Below are 12436 nucleotides of genomic sequence, written 5' to 3'. Positions count from 1 at the left end.
TATTGAACCAGGAGGAAAAAAGGAAAGAATAGGCATTCACTGAGGTTAGTTTGGAAGTGGGAACCGGGGAAGAAAATTGATGGTGATTTGGTCTGAGTACTTCTGTTTTCTCTCTACAGAACAAGTCACCATTCTGGGGAGTGTCCTAAGACCTGGATGTGCTGCCAGCTGGTGAGGGTGGAGTTCTGTTCCCTGTACCTCCTGGAAACCCCCAGCTATGCCCATAGCATGCAGTCTAATTCTTCAAGCAGACTCTGATGTAATAGAGGCAATGGTTGGCTACATCAGGAAGCCATTGTTCCCTCATCCTCCTTGTGCATCCCCACTGTGGCAACCTCAGCTTGGCTTTCACTACAATGCTTAGATACACACTGTTCTCCAGCAAATGAACTGCTACTTGGATTTTGTACATTCATAGGATACATGCTTGGAAGCCATAGCACTTCTTATTTACATAAGCCAGGCTATTATGAGAGACAAAATAAGAAGTTTTTTTTTTTTTTCTTAAGGGGTAGAGAATATTATTTTGGGGATTTTAAGAGCTTAACTTTGAATATAGAGCCAAAGCCTGGAAAATCGAAAGCATATATTTTGCAAATAAGCTACAGAAAAGGGAAAGATGACAGAATAGTTTTTGCCAGATGGCATCGCTCTCGCTGCCCCCACACACTCGCCATGAGAAGGAGTACAGTGTAGTCTGGCCAGTAGGCAGGACAATGAGGAGTTTTGTAATTTACTCTAAGTGCTGCCTCTTTTGTGCAAAGCTCTTGGGTAATAAAAGAAAATTCCTTTTTAGAAAAAGATTGTATAATCTGGTGAGGGTGATAGACAGACTCTCTCAACAGAAGCTTGAGAAGTGTCATTTATCTTCTTCACACTGACCAAGATTTTGCTGATTTCTGCCTCTGTGCTCGGGTTTCCAGAGAACATTTAGCCTCTGATAGGATCTTTCAGAAATTTCCACGGAGCTTTCCCTGATGAATTTCCAGGAGGACTGGAAATGTAACTTTATAGAATAGACAGAATGTTGAGATCACCAGAATAAACAGAAATCGGGGTATGAATTAAGCAGATTTCCTTCTGTCTATCATCTCATAAATATGTAGAAAAGGAACCTAGAGGTTTTAAAAAGAGAAAACTAAGCCCTTCACAATCCTCTAAGGCACATGCTAGAAAATACTTTATAGATAATAATTATTAGGCAGATTAAATCACCTTTGCATTAAGAGGCCCACTACTCTTACTTTGCACTAAAAACTACAGAGGATTACCTTGAAATCTCCTTGAAATAGGTCTAGAATTGCTTTATGGTAGAAAAAGAATATCTTAAAAGTGGAAGGTTTTCTTTTCTCTTTCTCTTTTTAACTTTTTTTGTGTGCAGATTTGTGAGAAAAATGAAAGCCATGAAACTAGCTTTTTCTTTTCAAAAGATAACTCCCCCTTCCCCTTCTTTCAATACGATCTTTAGTATGGCTGAAAAGGCTATGGGCATGCCAAGTGCCCTTTGAAAAGTCCTTTTGATAGAAAGAAAGAAAAATAATCTAGACAGACGGGAGAACATCACAATTCCTTTAATCCTTAATAATAACTGGAACCGAAAGAAGAGCTTAAACTCGAGTATTGTTAAAATTCCCCCAAGGAAATGTCAAGCTCTCACCAGAGAAGGCTTTTTTTAGTCAACACTTAGGACTCCAAGAGAAGGAGGAACATGAGGAAAAAGCTATTTTAGTTGCTTGAAATTTTGTTAGTCAAACAGCGCCAATTCTGAATATGCATGGAGTGGGTGCAGCTGGTGGCCCACCCAGATCCGTTCCATCTGGGTGTTGGCCCCCTCCCTGGAGCAGTGCCCTCAGCCGAACGGGAATCTCCTGTCTCTGGAAGGTTGTGTCCCACCCAAGAACAGAGGGTGGGACAGCCAGCAAACCAATGACTGCCTGACACAGAGGTACAAAAGGCTGGCCTGTGCCGGATCCTGAGAGGAGTTGCCGGGCAGCTGTGGCTTGGAGCTTCCTGCTGGGGTCTGGCTGTGGCCGAACTTGCCCTTGCTTAGCTTTCTTCCCCTTTCAGATCCTGCTTTCCCAATTCCCTTTCTCTCAAGAGCGTGCCCTCCACAAACCTCTTCCATAAGAATCCCTGTCTCGGGCTCTGCTTCTGGGAGGCCCCATCTAAGACAATGAAACTCAATAGAAGCTGAGCAGTTTTCTGGCATAGCTCTCTTTCTCCCTTGTTTTCTTTATATCTTTCTTCCTATCAGAACCTTTCCTCTGGGGAAAAAAAATGACAGCTTCATACACATTTAGAACATATTAGGTTTAAGGGGCTCCCTCTCCTGGGGTATTTGCATTTTTATGTAACAAAGACTATGGCTGGAGCTAAGAAATTCATTGTTGGTGGCTAAAGAATTTTGAGGATAAGGAGTTAACTTTTCAGTAGCTAAACCAGCAGATCACAGGTAGGCATATATGCTGCCTTAAACACATTTCATTCTAATTAAATGTACTAATACAGTGTCTTTCAGAAAAATTATAACCCCTTTCCGTGAGGACTCCTAGGCGGCCCTTCCAGCTTCTCCTGTTCCCATGGAGAGGGTTCTGGAGGCAGAACCAGGTGTTGCTCTTTCCCCACACCTGCACCTCACAGCCTCACTCTCTTCCTGGAATCCTGGAATATCAGACCTGCTGATTCAGCTTTGCAAAGGATTCTAGGCTTATGCATCTAATGTCCTTTGTCTTACCCCCATCTGGGGGAAGTTACGATATTAATATATTAAATCTAAGAAATATCAAAATAAAGAATCCTATTTTTCTTATTAAACCCAGACTTTCCTAAACTTACCCAATAGAATCCTATTTTTGTGGATCATAGTTTAGGAAACAATCTGGTCCAACTTCCTTATTTTAACATGTGAGAACTTGAGGCCCACAGAGATTTAACTTCCCTGGGTTGCCAGCTCCCTGAGTGACAAGCCATCTCAGCTCCACAGCTATCTGTAGCATCCTGGTGATGGCTCCGCCCTCTGTCTGTGCTAGGGACATGCTGTGCGCCATCACAGGTGTGCTGCTGTCGCCAGTTGAGGCCAGCCAGCTGCACATTCCCCCTTTGTAGGACCCGTTTCATGGTTCATGATTCAATGTTTGAAATGTAATCTTCTGATCTCCTGTAGATTGCAAATAAATAGAATTGTCCCAGACCCAAGTTGACTAAACAAGGGACCTGTTTGTTTTCACTGGGGCGGGGTTGTTTCTGTGGAACTGGGGGCCTCACCTTTTGGCTTATAAGATTTCACCTGTTTGATTTCACGGTTATCTTCTGTTCCAACAGACCTCAATGACTTTGATGACTCCAGATCTTTGTTTCTATCTGAGATTATTTTTTTACAAAAAGAAAAAAAGTCAATTTGTATTTTTAAAACATTTAGTAATTCTAGATACTATTTCTCCTGGTTTACACAATCAACAATCACTATTTAATAAGAGTTTTGCTTTTTGACCAAGGAAGTCAAATTGAAAAACTCCTATTCTATGAAAACACCAAGTGTTTTTATTCAAAATAACTTAGGCTTACATTTCAGTTCTAATCATAAGAAGACTCAGCGTTCTACAGAGATAGGACCAAATGTCTGTGTATTCATAAACAAACTAGAGCCATGGTGTGTACATGTATTTAGAAATAAAACCACGGGCTTCCTACTGCCTTTCCAGCTCAGCTGAGGAAGCCAGCCAAACTCTCTAGGGTAGGAAAGAAATCAGCCATTTTATACCCCATTTGGAATTGGACCTTTATTGGGGTCTAAATATGTGCATAAAAAACTATTGGACTTCCTTTTTTTTCTTTTTTGAGACAGGAGCTTCAAGCTGTCACCCTGGGTAGAGTGCTGTGGCATCACAGCTCACAGCAACCTCCAACTCCTGGGCTCAAGCGAGTCTCCTGCCTCAGCCTCCCGAGTAGCTGGGACCACAAGCACCCACCACAATGCCCAGCTATTTTTTGATTGCAGCCATTATTGTTGTTTGGCAGGCCCAGGCTGGATTCGAACCTGCCACCTTGAGTGTACGTGGCTGGCACCTTAGCCACTTGAGCCACAGGCGCTGAGCCTGGACTTGCTTTTGCCACTGAAACTATTAGTTTGCTTTTTACCACTGAAATCTCTGGAGCAACCAGAGTGGACAGACAGCAGGGAATCCCAACAAGGCCAGTCTGCTCCCCTCACTCCCCATCCCAGCAAGGAAAGCCCCCCCTCTCGTCACTTCATAAGTTCAAGGAGCACAGCCACGGTTGCATTTCTGCGTGCGCACTAACCACCATAGACACCGTTGCAGCTCAGTGTCACTGGCCTACAAATCTTTCTCCTTTCAGTACCACACACAGGAATTTCTCCTGGTTTCCTGACATGCCGTCTTCTTGGTTCATTTTCCTTACACAGTGGAGGAGGAGAGAACCATAGTAAAATGAATCTTCCCATGATCATATCTGTAAAAACATGACGTTTTCAAGTTAAAGGGGCCTTAGCCACTATCTCACTCCTGTGTTTTGCTTTCCTCCTCCAGGAAGGCAGGCCATCGCCATTTTTTCTCCTTGTACTGCTGGAGCAGATGTGTTTTGTAGCCAGTAGCAATGCAGCCTCTTCCTTTGTACAAATTCAGTAGTGATTTGAGCCTATACCCACCCACACACACATACACACACCCATGCATGTGCACACACACACCCCCACATACATGCACACTGACTTAGGAGGTGAGAGTGGAAGGCAACATGAAGTGGAAGGGAGAGTCCAGCACAGTGATGGATCAGGTCCAGAGTCAGCTGTGTAACACTCTGAATCCAGTGAATTATTCTGGGAGCACCAGATTTTTGTGCTTGAGAGGCCAGGGGTCTCAGCTAAGGCACCACAAGCCTCCGCTGGAGTGACAGCTAGAGCAGCCCTCCTCCTCAGCGTGCTGCCCTGCTCCAATGCACACACCCCAATTCCCCTCACTTTTAATTACAAAAATGTACAGTGCACACGCATCTTCCAGAAAATCATTAAACAACTAGAACAGATGTTGCAGCCAGAAGAGGAAGTATTCATTTACTTTACTGGGTAAAGTAAATCTGTGTGTCTGTGTGGCCAGACCCAAGTATCAGCAGATTTTGGTTTTGGCTTCTTCAGGAAAATGTTTGTTTCCTCTGTGTGGAATTATTGATTGTTTCTGAGGCGATTCCGTTGTTGGCCTGAATAAGTTTGTTAGAGCTGCCGTAACGAGTCATGCCACAGACTGGATGAGTTAAACAACACATTCATGTTTTTACAATTCTGGAGGCTGGAAGGCTGAGACCAAGGCGTCAGCAAGATTGAGAATTATGGGTGACCATCTATAATCCTCAGGATCTTGAGTGGAATAATAGGAAAGGCCATCTTTCCTGTGTCTTTACACTTCTCTCTGTGACTATGCCCTTTTCTTATGGGAACACTGGGTTTATGGGATTAGGGCCTACCCTAAGGACTGAATTTTAAATTAATTAACTTGTTAAAGATTCTTCTCCAAAGACAGTCAGTCATATATTAAGATACTGGAGGTTAGGATTACAGGACATGGATGGGGGAGGGGACACAATCCAGCTGATACTTTACGTATGGTGGCATTTATGCAGACATCCATTGGAAGGATATTTGGATACTGGAGGAAGACACAGTTTATCCCGAAGTTCTTCTCCAGTTCATTCCTTAAAAATTCACTGAAAGCTTATTAGGTGCCCACTATGTACCCAGAACCAACCAAGTAGTAACAATGCAGAGAAGCATGTGACACAAGGCTTGGTCTTAGGTCTCTGCTGCCTTCAAGGATTTCACAGCCTGGAAGGGAGAGATAGGCAAGGAAATAATTGCCAGAAGAGTTTCAATGTGCTTTGGGTAGAGGTCTGTGGGGGAGAGCGGATATAAGAAAATGTAATCATTCCTCTGAGAGCGGAAATTGTTGCAAAAGGAGTGGAATTGTTGCAGGAGCTGGAAAAGGACAGACAGGTGCCCTCTGTTGTGGGGCAGGGGACCTGGAGGGCGTCCACAGGGACAGGGCAGGAGACTAAGAGGTGCTGTGTCACAGGGAGGGGCTGGTACTCACGTGAGTAACCTTGTATGTCCTACTAACAATTCCTAAGGAGTTTAAGTGTAAAAATTACTCAGGCAACAAGATGGAGGCTGGATCAGAGGGAGTCAGAAAGCAGAACCAACATTTGAGAGAAGTATAACAATCCCAATATTGAAAAACTAATATGTAGGAAAAGATGTCACAAACTAGTATTACAGTTTCCTTCTTCACTTTGGCTACACAAATTTAGGCAAAGACACATTTAAATGTACAATCACCTAACATTTCCTGTCATTACCAGTTATTGTAATTCCAGTTACAGAATCAGAATTCTTGTGTCTTTGGTTTTCAGTTAGACTCAATGGATAGTGTCTTCAGCTTCTACCTCCTCAGGGAGGGACCAAAGCTAAGGTATATGACATCCATAGAGTCATTATTTAAGTGATTTTTCATACTGCAAATGCATCCTTTCTGGAGCAATTTGCTGTGTGTCTATAAAAAACATTAAGCATCAGTGCATTTCACACTTGATAATTAGTTTTCTCTTGGCATGACCTTCAATCTGCTACTTAACAGAATATACCTACACTTTCAGTGGGAAAATGATGGTGGGGACGCATTTCTGCTGGGGGTGGTGGTTGCCATTGTTTCCACACTACTCAGCACACTGAAGTTTCTGACAAAGAGCACTATTTGCGACTTTAACTCTTACACTCAGTTATGTTATATTTTATTTCAGTTTTCTTTTCAGAATGAGACCCTTTCAAAGCTCACCACTGATCAATGTTGTTTCTGTAAACCAATGAGAATTCGTGACAAACAACTTTGTTTTAGCCACTCTGCCCACCGCCTTTTTTTGCCTTTAAAAATTCACTTGTAACTGCTGCAAATCAGAATCAGGTCAACTTCAATCTGTGCCCGCCGGTCGCAATCCTTAAACTTCCCCAAACACACACACTACGTATATTAAAAACAAACAAACCAGGGCCAGGTGCAGTGGCTCATGCCTATAATCCCAGTGCTCTGGGAGGCCGAGGAGGTTGGATTGTCTGCACTCAGGAGTTCACGACCAGCCAGCACTCTAACAAGGGTGACAAAGTGAGACTCAAGAAACGTTGATGGAAGGGTAGGCAGAGGGCACATTCAATGTAGCCATCTTCCCTGCTGGGCACCAGCCCTGGCTGCTTTGTGGGCATGGTGCCTGTCAGCATCTCCTGAGACTGAGAGGGGTGCCAGTGTCTCTCCTATCACAGCCCTTTCTTTTTTTTTTTTTTTTTTTGAGACAGAGCCTCAAGCTGTCCCCCTGGGTAGAGTGCAGTGGCTTCACAGCAACCTCCAACTCCTGGGCTCAAGCGAGTCTCCTGCCTCAGCCTCCCAAGTAGCTGGGACCACAGGCACCGGCCACAACGCCCAGCTATTTTTTTGTTGCAGTCATCATTGTTGTTTGGCGGGCCCGGGCTGGATTCCAACCGACCACCTTAGGTGTATGTGGCTGGCACCTTAGCCACTTGAGCCACAGGTGCCGAGCCACAGCCCTTTCATTATCAAATGCAATGGGTTGCAGCACATATGTCCCTGGCATGATGCAGTGAGGGCCAGCCTGGAAGGTAGTCTGAGAGACAGATAGCAGGTGGTCCTAACACCAAACACGCCTCTTTGCCTCCTTCTTTGTGCTCTTTCTCAGGAGGATCTTTGGTCCCTCAGGTAAAATACACTCCCAGGGATCCCACTCCAGCAGGCTTAGACAGCCATGCCCAGGAAAGGAAAACCACTGAACCACTGCACAGCCACCCAGAGTAGTCACGGGTCATGTGTGGTGGCTGAGATGGTGGGCTTTGGCCCCAGACTGTCTGAATTCTGACCCTGCCACTGAATAACCCTGCAACCTTCTAATCTTTTGGTGTCTCAATTTCTTCACCTATAGAATGAGGATGACAGTAGCACTTAACCATGGGCAGTTGCTGTAAGAACCAAATGAGTCCATATATATCAAATGGTTGGGAAACGGTTCTTTATGAAAAAGTTACAGGAATTTGGATCACCTGGTTGAAGCATAAAATAACTGTCTATATTTAAGTGGTATATCTGCTATTTGCTTAGTGTTTATTTACTTTGTGGAGTAAGAGCAATGTGTATACACAACAGAAATTAAAGCTTCAAAAATGCAGAGAGTAGAGAGAAGCATCCTTCCCCCCAGTCACCAGCCAGGGAGAGCCCTACACAGACGCAGTGCCACCACCAGGTAGCTGCTCACACATCCTCCAGGGCCAGCTATGTGATTATAAGCACCAGGATAGGTTAAGTTGTTAGCTCGCTTACTACAGGTCTACAAGTGTGACCTACAGGACAGCGGTCAGCTCTCCTGTGACTTGCCTCTAGGGAGCTGACCATCTGGAGGAAGAGCCACCTAACAACAGAACAGGACAGAAAGGACACAAAGCTGTACTCAGGGGAGCCAGAAAACATGGAGTGGGAGGAAGCAGAACTTGTAATTCCGACGGGGTGGGATAGGTCATGGGCATTGTCCCTGAGCCTACACAAGTGACTTGGCTCCTTCTGCGTTCAGAAGTTTGTTTTAGACTCTAATCCCCAAAGTGTGAACTTCACCCAGAAACTTTATGTAGCCAGTACAATTTGCCTTTACAATGTTGAGTACATATAAGTCACAGTATTTTATTTTTCTAAATAATTCAATGGAGCGTTGAGCCCAGGAAATGGTTTCTTGAGAAAATCCCTCTGGTCTCCAGGCTACTGGGCCCACAGGGACATTCTTTGTCCTAGCATGTTGAGGTGGAGCAGGCATTGGATAGGGTTCAAGTACATAACCAGACTGCCTCCAGCACTGAAGACTGAGGTCGCCCCCATCTGAGAGCCTCTCCAGGCACAGACACTGAGCCCCCCACTTACAAACACACTAATACCCTCAGCCCTCTCCAGCTCAGAGTTCTGTGTCCGGCCTTGGCTCCTTCCAATCTGTTTTCTCTGTTGCAGCCAGAATGACTTTTATTGCTTTTATTTGCCTGCCTCTTTGGTCTTTAATAAGATTTACATCAGTGTAACTTGCTTTCAAAAAGACATTCATACTAGTTAATGTGGCAATTTATTTTGATTTACCCTATATAGTTTGAACCAAAAGTTGTTCATAACTTCAGCTTAAAATATACAAAAAGATCTTAGTTTATTTTTTATCTATTACAAATATATAAAACCCTGCCGTCAAATGTTGTTAAGGCAGGCAACAAGAACCACAAGAAATTCACTTTTGTTCTACTTAAAACACATAAGAAGAGAAAAGAAAAAATACGTGAAAGCTTAAAAATTGGCACAACAGAGCTATTTTATAATGTTTCTGTCTAAAAATTTCCAATAATTACCGAGCAGTCTTGGGTGTGGGAGCCTATTTGCATCCATGTATTAGTTTTCTACTGCTGCCACAAACTTGGTGTCCTAAAACAACAGAAATTGAGTCTCTCACAGTTATAGAGGTCAGAAGCCAATACCAAGGTGTCAGCAAGGCTTTCTTCTAGGGTTGTAGGGGAGGCTCTTTCCTCTCCTCTCTCAGCGTCTGGTACCTTCTGGCATTTCGTGGCCAATGGAGCACAGCTCCAGTCTCTGCTCTGTCTTCAGACAACCATCTCCTCTCTGTGTCTCTCTGTGTCCTAAGCTCCCTCTCCTTTCTCTTATAAGGACACCAGTCTTTGGATTTATGGCTCAACTTAAATCCAATATAATTTTTTCTCAATATAATTAACTAATTACATTTGTAAGATTCCTATTTCCCAAAATATTGCATTCTGGGATTCCAGGCGGGCATGAATTTTGGGAGACACTATTCAACCCACTACAACCTGTGAAGCAACTTTATTAGATGCCTGTGTTGAGTTCTACTTCGTGTAGATTACAAACTTGCACAAACCCAGAGCCAAAGGATTTCCTGAATGAGTTGACACATTCAGTTCCCTTCATCTGCTGAGTTCAACAAGAGGTCTCAACACATTGGTTGTCAGTATTTCTGATTTTTTTAATGTAAAAGGACATTTTTTATCCTAGTTTCTCCAAGTCTAGACTAGTCTGTAATTAATTATAGCCCTCACAAGTGTAGGGAAGCTAAATGTTGCCTCTCCCCAGCTTAGTTCTTAGTTGTGACTAGACCCTGTAACAAAGGACACATTAACAAGAGAAAAACAAATGAGTTAATTCATTCATGCCTGCAGCACTCCCATCTCCCTAGGAGAAACCTCAATGAGGAGTAATTCAAAATGGCAGCTTAGAACCCCACTTATCTACCATAAAGAACCATGCATTTGTAGAAAAAACGATAGGACAAGGGAAGTGTTGGGGCTTTGGAGGGTGGGAACCTATGGGAGAGTGAATATATGGAGAAAACAAATGGAGTAAAGTTAGTTTGCAGATTGCTCTGGTGCCACCTCTGGACCCACAGGGGTTTATACTTGTTGCTAGTAAAGAAAATTTCTATCCTGACTTCAGGCAGAAAAGGGGAAGACTAGAGAACATTTTTCTCCATTTATTCCTTCTTGCCTTCAACTCAAAAATAATTTTTATCTCAAAGAGGCATGTTTGAAACCAACATATTGGGCAGCACCTGTGGCTCAGTGGGTAGGGCGCCAGCCCCATATACTGAGGGTGGCAGGTTTGCACCCAGCCCCGGCCAAACTGCAACAAAAAAATAGCCAGGCATTGTGGTGGGTGCCTGTAGTCCCAGCTACTCGGGAGGCTGAGGCAAGAGAATCGCCTAAACCCAGGAGTTGCAGGTTGCTATGAGCTTTGACACTATGGCACTCCAAGGGCAATAAAATGAGACTGTCTCAAAAGAAAAAAAAAATGTTGGTTTCTTTTTTTGTCACCTGACCTTAGTAGAGTGCTGTGATGTCTGTCATAGCTTACAACAACCTCAAACTCCTGGGCTCAGGCAATTCTCTTGCCTCAGCCTCCCCAGTAGCTGGGACTACAGGTGCCCACCACAACCCTGGCTATTTTTAGAGACAGGGTCTCGATCTTCCTCAGGCTGGTCTCAAACCCATGAACTTAGGCAATCCACCTGCCTTGGTCTCCCAGAGTGCTAGGATTACAGGTGTGAGCCACCATGCCTGGCCTTGAAACTGACAAATCCTGATTTCCTTCACACTGATACCTTCTGCTTTCACACTTGTGTTGCGTGGTGTGCTGTGGGGTCGTACAGCCTGGGTTTCAGTTCATAAGCAGAGAGTGATGGAGGGGCAGCACAATGTGCCCCCTCAAAACATGCCACTTTGGCATAAGGATTATTTTGAGCTAATGGTAGGTGAAGAAGGGCAGTCACCTCTCCACCTTTTGTTCCTGAAATCAGGAGACAAAACTCTCATGTGATCAATGTCTTTCCTAACTCAGAGGAAAGTAACATTCTTATCAGAAAGTTGAGGGTGAAAACATTCTATGAGAGGAACCTTGTTAAAATCCTTCTGATCTTCCTCTTATCCTCCCCACGGAGTTCAGCTATTTTCCCACAATCGCGTCTCTCTGTTCAGCCTAGTGTAGAGCACGTAGGCTTGCCACTTCTTTGGCTCTTCATTTCCTTATGAAGGACTCCCATGTCACATAAAACTCAAATTAAATAGATGTTTGTGTTTTTCTTTTTATCAATCTTATGTCAGTTTAAATCACAGGCCCAGCAGAAAAGTCCTAAGAAGGTAGAGATAAAATCTGGCCTCTCCTACATGATCTGTAACGGAATTGGTCCCACCAAATCCCGGCTAACACTTGTTGACAATATGTTCTTTGCTCAGAAGATGAAGACCTAACACCGAACACAACCTTCAAGGTCTGGACCCCGGATCTGGTTCTGGTCTCATTTCTCATCACAACCTCATTGGTTCTCTGTGGCCCAGCTGCATACCTTGTTCACCCAATGTGGCATGTCATCCCCACGTCAGGGGACCACAAACTATTCTTCCTCAAACAAATGCTGCCCCCCATTCATCTCCCCTTTGCCCATTTTGAAGCTCTCAACTCAAGAGAGCTGAGTTTTCTTGGGAAGCCTTTGCTGACCTCCCGGTCAGGACAAATCCCTGGAAAAGGCTCCCCCAGTTCCTGGCACCCCTTGTTCAGGGCCCCTCTCACAGTTGTGCTTTTCTACCTATTTGAGGGGTTGTCTGATTAATTTCCGTGTACCCAGTGATCCTGGAGACCCCATCAGTTTTTGTTGCCCGCCGTGTCCCCAGCATCCAGCACAGACCGAGCACACAACCAGTATCCAATATATGTCTTTGTCCAATGGGCTGACAAGGGAAATGATGAGCTTGCTCCTCTGCACTTTCTCATGCCACTTTGTTGGGTAGTCTCCATAGATTCAGGGCAAAATCCTTTCATAA

This window comes from Otolemur garnettii, unplaced genomic scaffold (genome assembly GCF_000181295.1).
Source record: "Otolemur garnettii isolate 467f Iridium unplaced genomic scaffold, OtoGar3 scaffold00002, whole genome shotgun sequence".
In the NCBI taxonomy this organism is placed as follows: Eukaryota; Metazoa; Chordata; class Mammalia; order Primates; family Galagidae; genus Otolemur; species Otolemur garnettii.
The sequence above is the reverse complement of the archived record's forward strand: the minus strand, read 5'-3'. Positions refer to the sequence as shown.